Here is a 12,020-nt window from a genome sequence, read left to right as displayed (position 1 = left end):
ATAAGCTCTTTCGGATAAACCTGATGTCCTCTGCCGTTTAATGACTGTAAAGTAAACACATCTTCAGTAATAAACTGGAGTTAATTAAATTTACATTTCATATCTAATCTCAGTAATGAATGAATAGAAAAAGAACACTGTTTGACCCTACTCTCACCTTTCTGGATAATAAAGAGATATACAAATAAATAATTTGATGCTTTCTTGTTAATTCCTCCATTCCTTTCAATCATCTCTCTCTCTAATTCAGCAAAGTGACTACATCACTACAGGCAACCTGACCTGCCTCACATCATAAAAGTGAAGTCAAATTCAAATTTTTCTACCAAACAACGACTGTAACTTCCTGATGATTCAAGACGTTACAAAAACATAAAAACTAAATCAAGGGAAAGTCTGGTAAGACTACTTTCAGTTTGACGGAATTCATCTCAGGTAGAGCTATAATGAAATATACATATCAGAAATGTTTACTCCCCATACTATTCCTTTAAGGCTATGACAGCTCCGTGTCAAATGATTACCTGTCATAATTAATTGGTTGAGTTATCAAGGCCAAACACAGCTTGAGTAATGGATAATCAAAGAGATGAGGAGGCTCTGACAATCAAATCAAACCCACATCTTCAGATACTGAGACGGTTCCACTCCCTGCCTGCTGGAAAAGGCTCCTTTGATGTTCACTGTGGTTGGGCTGTGCCGATACAATATCCGGGAATGAGAAGTAGAGGAGAGGCGCTTGCTTAATTATTTCCTTTAGTACCATAACTCACTGTCGAGACAGGAGAGCTGAAGTTCCAGTCAAACATCGCTTGGTGAGAAAAACATTCTAATAAATCACAGGTGGTGTTAACACAGAAAGTATGAGACTGAGAACACAAAGGCAATTGGTCTGCTGAATGTTCAGTGTCAACCTTTTCTAAACAGAGGAAGTAAAAAAACTTTTGGTCAAGTACCCCTCGCTCTGTGTGGTGTTCCGTTGTCTCTGTACTCTGAGACTGTGATTACAGCTCCTGTCAGGCTGGGCCGGTGATATTCTTGAACTACAATGTCTATTTATCTCTTGCTTTTCAAAGTAATAAGGTAAAACAAGGTAAAACAACCATGCAGGCAGTGTGAAACAAACAATTGTTGCCAAAAGGGGCGCAACTTTCACTGGGGACGGGGGAGACATGACCCCCACCCACATTCTGAAATTGTATTTTTGTCACCCCCCAGTTTTATCATTGCACTATGATACCAAAAGCGGCATCGGTGTGCTTTAGGACCATGCGGACGCCGCAGAGCGGTCGGGTTTCATCCCTCTTGACTGAAGTTCTGTCTGAAGTGAATGAACGAGCTAGCTAGCGAGCACAGCCAGTTCAGCTCCAGCCTCTAGCTATCTGTCAGGTAGGAGTATCTAACAGCTGTTGTGTGTATGGAAATGTTTTGTAGACTTTGTTTGTCCCATTTCAACAGAAGTAAATTTACTTGGCTCTTTTTTGCCAGTTGATATACCATTAGAGCTAGCCAAAAGTTGACTAACGTTAGCTATTATTTAAGCCTCAATAACACTCGACCTGAATCAAACTATGAAACCAGCGGCCAAATGATTGAAGACCGATATTCAGATGGCTTTTGACAGCGCAATGTGAGTTTTTGGGGGGTCGGTATAGCAATGTAATGTTATTGATCTGTCAGTTTCCCTAGCTAATTCCCTACTTTTCACACTGACACGGTCTAAACAGCTCTACAGGCTTCACTGTCATGGTGCACAGTTAGTACACAACACTATGCTCATCATGTCTTAGCAGGATCAGATGATGACAGGTATTCCCAGCCGGGTCAGACAGCCAGTGAAGACCAGTCTATGGAGCAGAATTTGCAGTATATTATAACAATCAGTGAATGGATACAGAGTTCCATCTTGAGTTGATGGGTAGGCTACAGTCTGGAATCTGGGAATAATGGACATTTCAATTGTTGAACCATTGATTCTATTCCTGGATAATAGAATGTATAAATGTACACCAAAGTAATTTTGTCATGCCTCATTTGAGCAGGATCAGATGGTGACAGGGTTCTTAGCAGGGTCAGGCAACCAGGGAAGACCAGTCTGTGACGGCGCTGAGGTGAACTTTTGCAGCTGCAACACTTTATTCTCTCTGTGCAGAAAACACGGGAGAAGACAGAAGCTTCAAAGATTGAAACTATTTTAAGGCAGTCTGACAAACCTCTAAAGTTTCCAAACTGTATCAAGGGTTGATAGAGACTTTTACCAATAACACAAAACATGTCAAATAAACATGTAAAGAAGACCTGGTAGAAGCTATTAATGATGATGAATGGATGCAGATATGTTAGAATGCCAAGTCATGTTCATATAATCACATACATTACTGCAGTTTAAGACCACCCATAGAACATACTATATGCCAGTGAAACTGAATATCATGCACATTCCTCTGCTGGAGGTGTAAAACACAAAAGGGACATATGTGCATGTTATGCTCTTGTGAAGGCTGGCTGAATTCTGGCAAAGGGTATGTTGTTTTATCTCAGCATATCTACAGAGTCTCCCTTCTCCCTGTATCTGTTTGTTTGGAAATGTTGATACTGGAGACTGTCATTAGTAGAAACTGTGTAACCTAGCATTTATAGCGGCTAAGAAATGCATTGCCATTAATTGGAAGGTTGATTATTCTCCCACAATGTCACAATGGATGGCAGAAATTGCAACATTCATAAGGTCTGGATGCCTTATATGGAATACTGTACGACAAAAATAGTCTGCATTGAAAACATGCCCACGTCTGGTGAGATACCTATTTAGGCAATCCCTAGCTGCTGGGCTCCTCAGTCCTGGCCCTGGGGGTCTGTCATACTGTTGGTTTGTCATACTGTTAGTTGCCACTCTGCCCTTGGCCTAACACACTTGAAACCAATAATGAATGTTTCACTCACTAAGATCCTAAAGCTGAGTGGGGTGTGTTGGGTTGGGGTGCTGTAGTGTGGTGGGGTAGCCTAATGGTTAGAGCTTTGGACTAGTAACCGAAAGGTTGCAAGATCGACTCCCTGAGCTGACAAGGTAAAAATCTGTTGTTCTGTCCCTGAACAAGGCATAACCCACTATTCCTAGGCTGTCATTGAAAATAAGAATTTGTTCTTAACTGACTTGCCTAGTTAAATAAAGCTACAATAAATAAATAAAAAGGGTGCAGGATGGAGTGTAAAATAATCTCTACAGTTCTGTTAGGTCTATGGTATGAATTACAGCGCCCTCTGTAATTATTGGGACAGTGAAGGATTGAAATCAAAGAATGACTATGATGTTAAAGTGCAGACTGTCAGCTTTCATTTGAGGGTATTTTCATTCATATCGGGTGAACTGTTTAGAAATGACAGCACTTTTTGTGCATAGTCCCCCCTTTTTAGGGTAGCAAAAGTATTGGGACAAATTCACTTGTATGTGTATTAAAGTTCATACCACGCAATGACTGCATCAAGCTTGTGACTCTACATGTGTTCTATGCATTTACTGTTTATTTTGTTTCAGATTATTTTGTGCCCAATACAAATTAATAGTAAATAATGTTTAGTGTCATTTTGGAGTCACTTTTATTGTAAATGAACACTTCTACATTAATGTGGACGCTACCATGATTACGGATAATCCTGAAAGATTAATAATGATGAGTGAGAAAGTTCGAGACGCACAAATATCATACCCCTAAGACATGATAACCTCTCACAAATTCAATAGCAGAGGGATGGGGGGTGGGAGTTTATAATGTGAGTTTACAATGGGGTGGCAGGTAGCCTAGTGGCTAGAGTGTTGGGCCAGTAACCGAAAGTTTGCTTGATCGAATCCCAGAGCTGACAAGGTAAACATCTGTCATTCTGCCCCTGAACAAGGCAGTTAACCCCCTGTTCCTAGGCCGTCATTGTAAATAAGAATGTGTTCTAAACTGACTTGCCTAGTTAAATAAAGGTTAAGTATTATATAAATAAATAACTTACTCACTCATCATTATTCACAATTCATTTGTTTTTGTTTTTGTATTTAACCAGGTAGGCTAGTTGAGAACAAGTTCTCATTTACAACTGTGACCTGGCCAAGATAAAGCATAGCAGTGTGAACAGACGACAACACAGAGTTACACATGGAGTAAACAATAAACAAGTCAATAACACAGTAGAAAAAAGAAAGAGTCTTGATACATTGTGTGCAAAAGGCATGAGGAGGTAGGCGAATAATTACAATTTAGAAGATTAACCCTGGAGTGATAAATGGTCAGATGGTCATATGCAGGTAGAGATACTGGTGTGCAAAAGAGCAGAAAAGTAAATAAATAAAAACTGTATGGGGATGAGGTAGGCAAATTGGGTGGGCTATTTACCGATGGACTATATAAAGCTGCAGCGATCGTTTAGCTGCTCAGATAGCAGATGTTTAAAGTTGGTGAGGGAGATAAAAGTCTCCAACTTCAATGATTTTTGCAATTCGTTCCAGTCACAGGCAGCAGAGAACTGGAAGAAAAGCGGCCAAATGAGGTGTTGGCTTTAGGGATGATCAGTGAGATACACCTGGTGGAGCGCGTGTAACGGTTGTGTGTTGCCATCGTGACCAGTGAACTGAGATAAGGTGGAGCTTTACCTAGCATGGACTTGTAGATGACCTGGAGCCAGTGGGTCTGGCGACGAATATGTAGCGAGGGCCAGCCGACTAGAGCATACAGGTCGCAGTGGTGGGTGGTATAAGGTGCTTTAGTAACAAACGGATGGCACTGTGATAAACTGCATCCAGTTTGCTGAGTAGAGTATTGGAAGCTATTTTGTAGATGACATCGCCGAAGTCGAGGATCGGTAGGATAGTCAGTTTTACTGGGGTAAGCTTGGCAGTGTGAGTGAAGGAGGCTTTGTTGCGAAATAGAAAGCCAACTCTAGATTTGATTTTAGATTGGAGATGTTTGATATGAGTCTGGAAGGAGAGTTTACAGTCTAGCCAGACACCTAGGTACTTATAGATGTCCACATATTCTAGGTCGGAACCATCCAGGGTGGTGATGCTAGTCGGGCGTGCGGGTGCAGGCAGCGAACGGTTGAAAAGCATGCATTTGGTTTTACTAGCGTTTAAGAGCAGTTGGAGGCCACGGAAGGAGTGTTGTATGGCATTGAAACTCGTTTGGAGGTTAGATAGCACAGTGTCCAAGGAAGGGCCAGAAGTATACAGAATGGTGTCGTCTGCGTAGAGGTGGATCAGGGAATCGCCCGCAGCAAGAGCAACATCATTGATATATACAGAGAAAATAGTCGGCCCGAGAATTGAACCCTGTGGCACCCCCATAGAGACTGCCAGAGGACCGGACAACATGCCCTCCGATTTGACACACTGAACTCTGTCTGCAAAGTAGTGGGTGAACCAGGCAAGGCAGTCATTAGAAAAACCGAGGCTACTGAGTCTGCCGATAAGAATATTGTGATTGACAGAGTCGAAAGCCTTGGCCAGGTTGATGAAGACGGCTGCACAGTACTGTCTTTAATCGATGGTGGTTATGATATCGTTTAGTACCTTGAGCGTGGCTGAGGTGCACCCGTGACCGGCTCGGAAACCAGATTGCACAGCGGAGAAGGTACGGTGGGATTCGAGATGGTCAGTGATCTGTTTGTTGACTTGGCTTTCGAAGACCTTAGATAGGCAGGGAAGGATGGATATAGGTCTGTAACAGTTTGGGTCCAGGGTGTCTCCCCCTTTGAAGAAGGGGATGACCGCGGCAGCTTTCCAATCCTTGGGGATCTCAGACGATATGAAAGAGAGGTTGAACAGGCTGGTAATAGCGGTTGCGACAATGGCGGCGGATAGTTTCAGAAATAGAGGGTCCAGATTGTCAAGCCCAGCTGATTTGTACGGGTCCAGGTTTTGCAGCTCTTTCAGAACATCTGCTATCGGGATTTGGGTAAAGGAGACATTCAGGATAGAAGTGTTTAGAAACATTGTTATTTACAACAAAAAGTAACACCAAAATGACCCCAAAATGGTCATATTAAATTGTGTAGAAATGCAGGAAATTAGCTTTAGATGCCTAAAACATTCTGAGGGAGGACCACCAGAACCCCCGACAGGATATATCCCTTCAACAGGATATGTCCCCCCCGACTTCTAAAACCAAAGTTGCACCCCTGGTTACCAATATTGTTTGTCATTGAACAGAAATGATTTCTATCACAGTGAGACATTCACAAGATGCTGCTATTCAGCATTGTATTGAGCCTCACAACAACTATAAAAGTCAATCAGAGCAGTTGCAACACAAAGAAAACACTCCTGTGGCCACATGCCCACTGTTATCACTGCAACCCCTCTATTGACCACTATCTCTGTCCTGTCAGAGAGCTTTCATCCTCATGTGAACTCTACCCAGCCATGCTCCTCTCCCTCGTTATCTGACTGCCACGGAGGTGTGACTATCACGGATGACTGATTGTCTTTTGGAGGCGAGTTGTCCTTCAGTCCCATAGCAGCATCTAATCTTGTCCTTGTCCCTTGCAAAACTGCACTAGCAGTCAAGTGCATGCATATGTTTATTACATTAGATTGTTTACGATAGGCTGATCCACAGCTATAACGAACTGTATTTCTGGGTAAAATCAAACACCATCACCTTTCCGACTGTCTCATCAAGGACAAAGTCACTTTTATATTGTGATAGCTACTGACATGTACTCATTATTGGAATCAGAATGCTACTCTCCCCTCCAACTGTATGTGCTTTCTATGTCAAAAGAAGGTACATATTACGTATATGGGAAGATGCTCTGTTCCATGTCTTTATTGGTGGGGGGCTTACAAGTTGTTAATTTTTAACAACTGATTCCATTGAGGAAAACATATAGACTTGATGTCGGAAGTTTACGTACACCTTTGCCAAATACATTTAAACTCAGTTTTTCACAATTTATGCCATTTAATCCTAGTAAAAATTCCCTTTCTTAGGTCAGTTAGGATCACCACTTTATTTTAAGAATGTGAAATATCAGAATAATAGTAGAGACAATGATTTATTTAAGCTTTTATTTCTTTCATCACATTCCCAGTGTGTCAGAAGATTACATACACTCAAGTAGTATTTGGTAGAATTGCCTTTAAATTGTTTAACTTCGGTCAAACGTTTCGGTTAGCCTTCCACACGCTTCCCACAAAAAGTTGGGTGAATTTTGTCCCATTCCCCCTGACAGAGCTGGTGTAACTGAGTCAGGTTTGTAGGCCTCCTTGCTCGCACACACTTTTTCAGTTCAGCGCACAAATATTCTATGGGATTGAGGTCAGGGCTTTGTGATGGCCACTCCAATGCTTTAACTTTGTTGTTCTTAAGCCATTTTGCCACAACTTTGAAAGTATGCTTGGCATCATTGTCTATTTGGAAGACGAATTTGCGACCAAGCTTTAAAACTTCTTATGGCTTAGATCCCGTTAACTTTTTATGGCTGCAGGGGCAGTATTGAGTAGCTTGGATGAAAAGGTGCCCATTGTAAATGGCCAGCTCCTCAGTCTCAGTTGCTAATATATGCATATTATTATTAGTATTGGATAGAAAACACTCTAAAGTTTCCAAAACTGTCAAAATATTGTCTGTGATTATAACAGAACTGATATTGCAGGCAAAACCCTGAGGAAAATCAAAACAGGAAGTGTCTTCTATTTTGAAAACTCCATGTTCCATAGCCTCCCTGCTGGATTTAAAGGGATATGAACCAGATTTATTTTCCTATCTCTTCCTCAAGATGTCAACAGTTTCAGGCTTTTATTTTGAAAAATAAGCCAGAACGATAACATTGCGTCAAGTGGTCACATGAGTTTTGCTCGCGCAACAGAATTTGGATAGGTATTGCTTTTCCCTCTCCTACTGTGAAAGAAATTTGCGGTTGATATATTATCGATTATATATTTTAAGGATTGATTATAAAAAACTTTTGACATGTTTCTGTGGACATTATGGAAACAAATTTTTGTCTGCATTGTCGTGACCGCTCTTTCCTGTGGATATCTGAACATAACGCGACAAACAAACTGAGGTATTTTGGATTTTAAAATAATCTTTATGGAACAAAAGGAACATTTGTTGTGTAACTGGGAGTCTCGTGAGTGAAAACATCCGAAGATCATCAAAGGTAAACGATTAATTTGATTGCTTTTCTGATTTTCGTGACCGAGCTACCTGATGCTAAGTGTACTTAATGTTTATCGTGTGATCGATACATTTACACAAATGCTTGGATTGCTTTCGCTGTAAAGCATAATTTCAAAATCTGACACGACAGGTGGATTAACAAAAGGCTAATCTGTGTTTTCCTATATTGCACTTGTAATTTCATGAATATAAATATTTATAGTAATATTTATTGTATGTAGCGCTATGCTATTCAGCGGTTGTTGATGACACTTAACCCGATATCGGGATTGCTTTACAGCAAAAGCACACCAAACGATTATGTTAGGTCTGCACCTTTGTCACAGAAAAACACAGCCATTTTTCCAGCTAAAGCGAGGAGTCACAAAAAGCAGAAATAGAGATTAAATTAATCACTAACCTTTGATGATCTTCATCAGATGACACTCATAGGACTTCATGATACACAATACATGTTTGTTTTGTTCGATAAAGTGCATATTTTTATCCAAAAAATATTACGTTCAGTAATGTTTTGCTTCCAAAACATGCAGTGATTTTGCAGAGAGCCAAATCAATTTACAGAAACAGTCATCATAAACTTTAATATAAGATACAATAGTTATGCACAGAATTAGAGATATACTTCTCCTTAATGCAACCACTGTGTCAGATTTAAAAAAAACTTTACGGAAAACATGAACCATGCAATAATCTGAGTACGGCGCTCAGACAAGAAATCAAGCCATACAGATATCCGCCATGTTGGACAACAGACTTCAACAGAAGTCAGAAATAGCGTTATAAATATTCACTTACCTTTTTACATTTACATTTTACATTTAAGTCATTTAGCAGACGCTCTTATCCAGAGCGACTTACAAATTGGTGCGTTCACCTTAAGACATCCAGTGGAACAGCCACTTTACAATAGTGCATCTAAATCTTTTAAGGGGGGGGGGTGAGAAGGATTACTTTATCCTATCCTAGGTATTCCTGAAAGAGGTGGGGTTTCAGGTGTCTCCGGAAGGTGGTGATTGACTCCGCTGTCCTGGCGTCGTGAGGGAGTTTGTTCCACCATTGGGGGCCAGAGCAGCGAACAGTTTTGACTGGGCTGCGCGGGAACTGTACTTCCTCAGTGGTAGGGAGGCGAGCAGGCCAGAGGTGGATGAATGCAGTGCCCTTGTTTGGGTGTAGGGCCTGATCAGAGCCTGGAGGTACTGAGGTGCCGTTCCCCTCACAGCTCCGTAGGCAAGCACCATGGTCTTGTAGCGGATGCGAGCTTCAACTGGAAGCCAGTGGAGAGAGCGGAGGAGCGGGGTGACGTGAGAGAACTTGGGAAGGTTGAACACCAGACGGGCTGCGGCGTTCTGGATGAGTTGACCTTTGATGATCTTCATCAGCATGCAATCCCAGGAATCCCAGTTCCACAATAAATGTTTGATTTGTTCGATAAAGTCCATCATTTATGTCCAAATATCTCCTTTTGTTAGCGCGTTCAGTTCACAAATCCAAACTCATGACGCACAGGCAGGTCCAGGCGAAAGTTCAGAAGAAAAGTCATATTACAGTTCGTAGAAACATGTTAAACGATGTATAGAATCAATCTTTAGGAAGTTTTTATCATACATTTTCAATGGTGTTCCAACGGGAGAATTCCTTTGTCTTCAGAAATGCAATGGAACGCAAGCTAACTCTCACGTGAACGCGCATGACCAGCTCATGACACTCTGCCAGACCACTGACTCATTCAGCTCCCATTCCCCCCTCCTTCAAAGTAGAAGCATCAAACAAGGTTCTAAAGACTGTTGACATCTAGTGGAAGCCGTAGGAAGTGCAATATGACCCCATAGACAATGTATATTCGATAGGCAATGAGTTGAAAAACTACAAACCTCAGATTTCCCACATCCTGGTTGGATTTTTCTCAGGTTTTTGCCTGCCATATGATTTCTATTATACTCACAGACATCATTCAAACAGTTTTAGAAACTTCAGAGTGTTTTCTATCCAAATCTACTAATAATATGCATATATTAGCAACAGGGCCTGAGTAGCAGGCACCTTATTCATCCAAGCTATTTAATACTGCCCCCAGCCATAAGAAGTTTTAACTGATGTCTTGAGGTGTTGCTTCAATATATCCACTTTTTTTTCTCCTCATGATGCCATCTATTTTGTGAAGTGCACCAGTCCCTCATGCAGCCTAGCACCTCCACAACATGATCCTGCCACCCCCATGCCACACGGTTGGGATGGTGTCCTTCAGCTTGCAAGCCACCCCCTTTTCCCTCCAAACATAACGATACTCATTATGGCCAAACAGTTCTATTTTTGTTTCATCAGACCAGAGGACATTTCTCCAAAAAGTACGATCTTTGTCCTCATGTGCAGTTGCAAACTGTAGTCTGGCTTTTATATGTCGGTTTCGGAGCAGTGGCTTCTTCCTTGCTTAGCGGCCTTTCAGGTTATGTCGATGGACTTGTTTTACTGTGGATATAGATACCTTTGAACCTGTTCCCTCCAGCATCTGGGATTGATTTGCACTTTTCGCACCAAAATACGTTAATCTCTTGGAGACAGAATACGTCTCCTCCCTGAGCAGTATGACAGCTGCGTGGTCCCATGGTGTTTATACTTGCGTACTATTGTTTGTACAGATGAACGTGGTAGCTTCAGCTATTTGGAAAAAGCTTCCAAGGATGAACCAGACTTGTGGAGGTCTACAACTTTTTTTCTGAGGTCTTGGCTGATTTCTTTTGATTTCCCATGATGTCATGCAAACAGGCACTTAGTTTGAAGGTAAGACCTTGAAATACATCCGCAGGTACACCTTCAATTGACTCAAATGATGTCAATTAGCCTATCAGAAGATTCTAAAGCCATGACATCATTTTCTGGAATTTTCCAAGCTGTTTAAAGGCACAGTCAACTTAGTGTATGTAAACTTCTGACCCACTGGAATTGTGATACAGTGAATTATAAGTGAAATAATCTGTCTGTAAACTATTGTTGGAAAAACGACTTGTGTCATGCACAAAGTAGATGTCCTAACCGACTTGCCAACACTATAGTTTGTTTGCAAGAAATTTGGGGAGTGGTTGGAAAACGAGTTTTAATGACTCCAACCTAAGCGTATGTAAACTTCCGACTTCAACTGCAGGCTTCTTTATGGAAGATTATGTGCATAAAACAGAATGCAAATGATTTAGTATCCCCTCCAAGTAGGTACCTGAACAATCAGAGCAATGGTTGCCAAGGGACCATAGATTGCTATCCAGCATAGCAGGCACCCAGGAGGCCAAGCTTGCTTGGTGCATCTAAACACTGGATACCGTGTTTCTGCGTTAGAGAGTTACATTGTATTTCAAATATTATTACGAGAAGCAGGAGTTCTTGGTTTTGGGTTTTCGTCATTGATTATTTGGAGAATCAGGATTGGGCGAAGACAGTGCTTAAACTGGTGCAGTGATTTTCAAGCCTGTGTGTGGATAATAAATGCTTTCCACTAAATGTCACAGCCACACAGCCAAGTCAAAATTGGCTATATCGTAAAAATTCATGAAAACAAACATTTCCATTTTGACCATGATAAATGCGGATGAAATTAGCGGAAGTAGGGGTTTGGCCAAGAGTTTCCGTTTGCGAGGGAGGAGACTTCGCTTCCTTCCTTAACACAAAGGTAATCCCAATTGTTAACGGCATTCCCCCCAGAAGTAAAACTGGAAATGACAAACTTTTGCGAGAGAATATTATTAATTCTAATTCTCCTCTCATGTTTATATTTTCATTAACATGTTTCTCCCCCCTGTTGCCTGAGTAATAAAGTGATCCCAATATTCCCTCATCTCACAATGCTGCGGTAACATAGAC

The sequence above is a fragment of the Oncorhynchus nerka genome, linkage group LG27 (genome assembly GCF_034236695.1).
Source record: "Oncorhynchus nerka isolate Pitt River linkage group LG27, Oner_Uvic_2.0, whole genome shotgun sequence".
Taxonomy (NCBI): Eukaryota; Metazoa; Chordata; class Actinopteri; order Salmoniformes; family Salmonidae; genus Oncorhynchus; species Oncorhynchus nerka.
Note: the sequence above shows the minus strand (reverse complement) of the source record.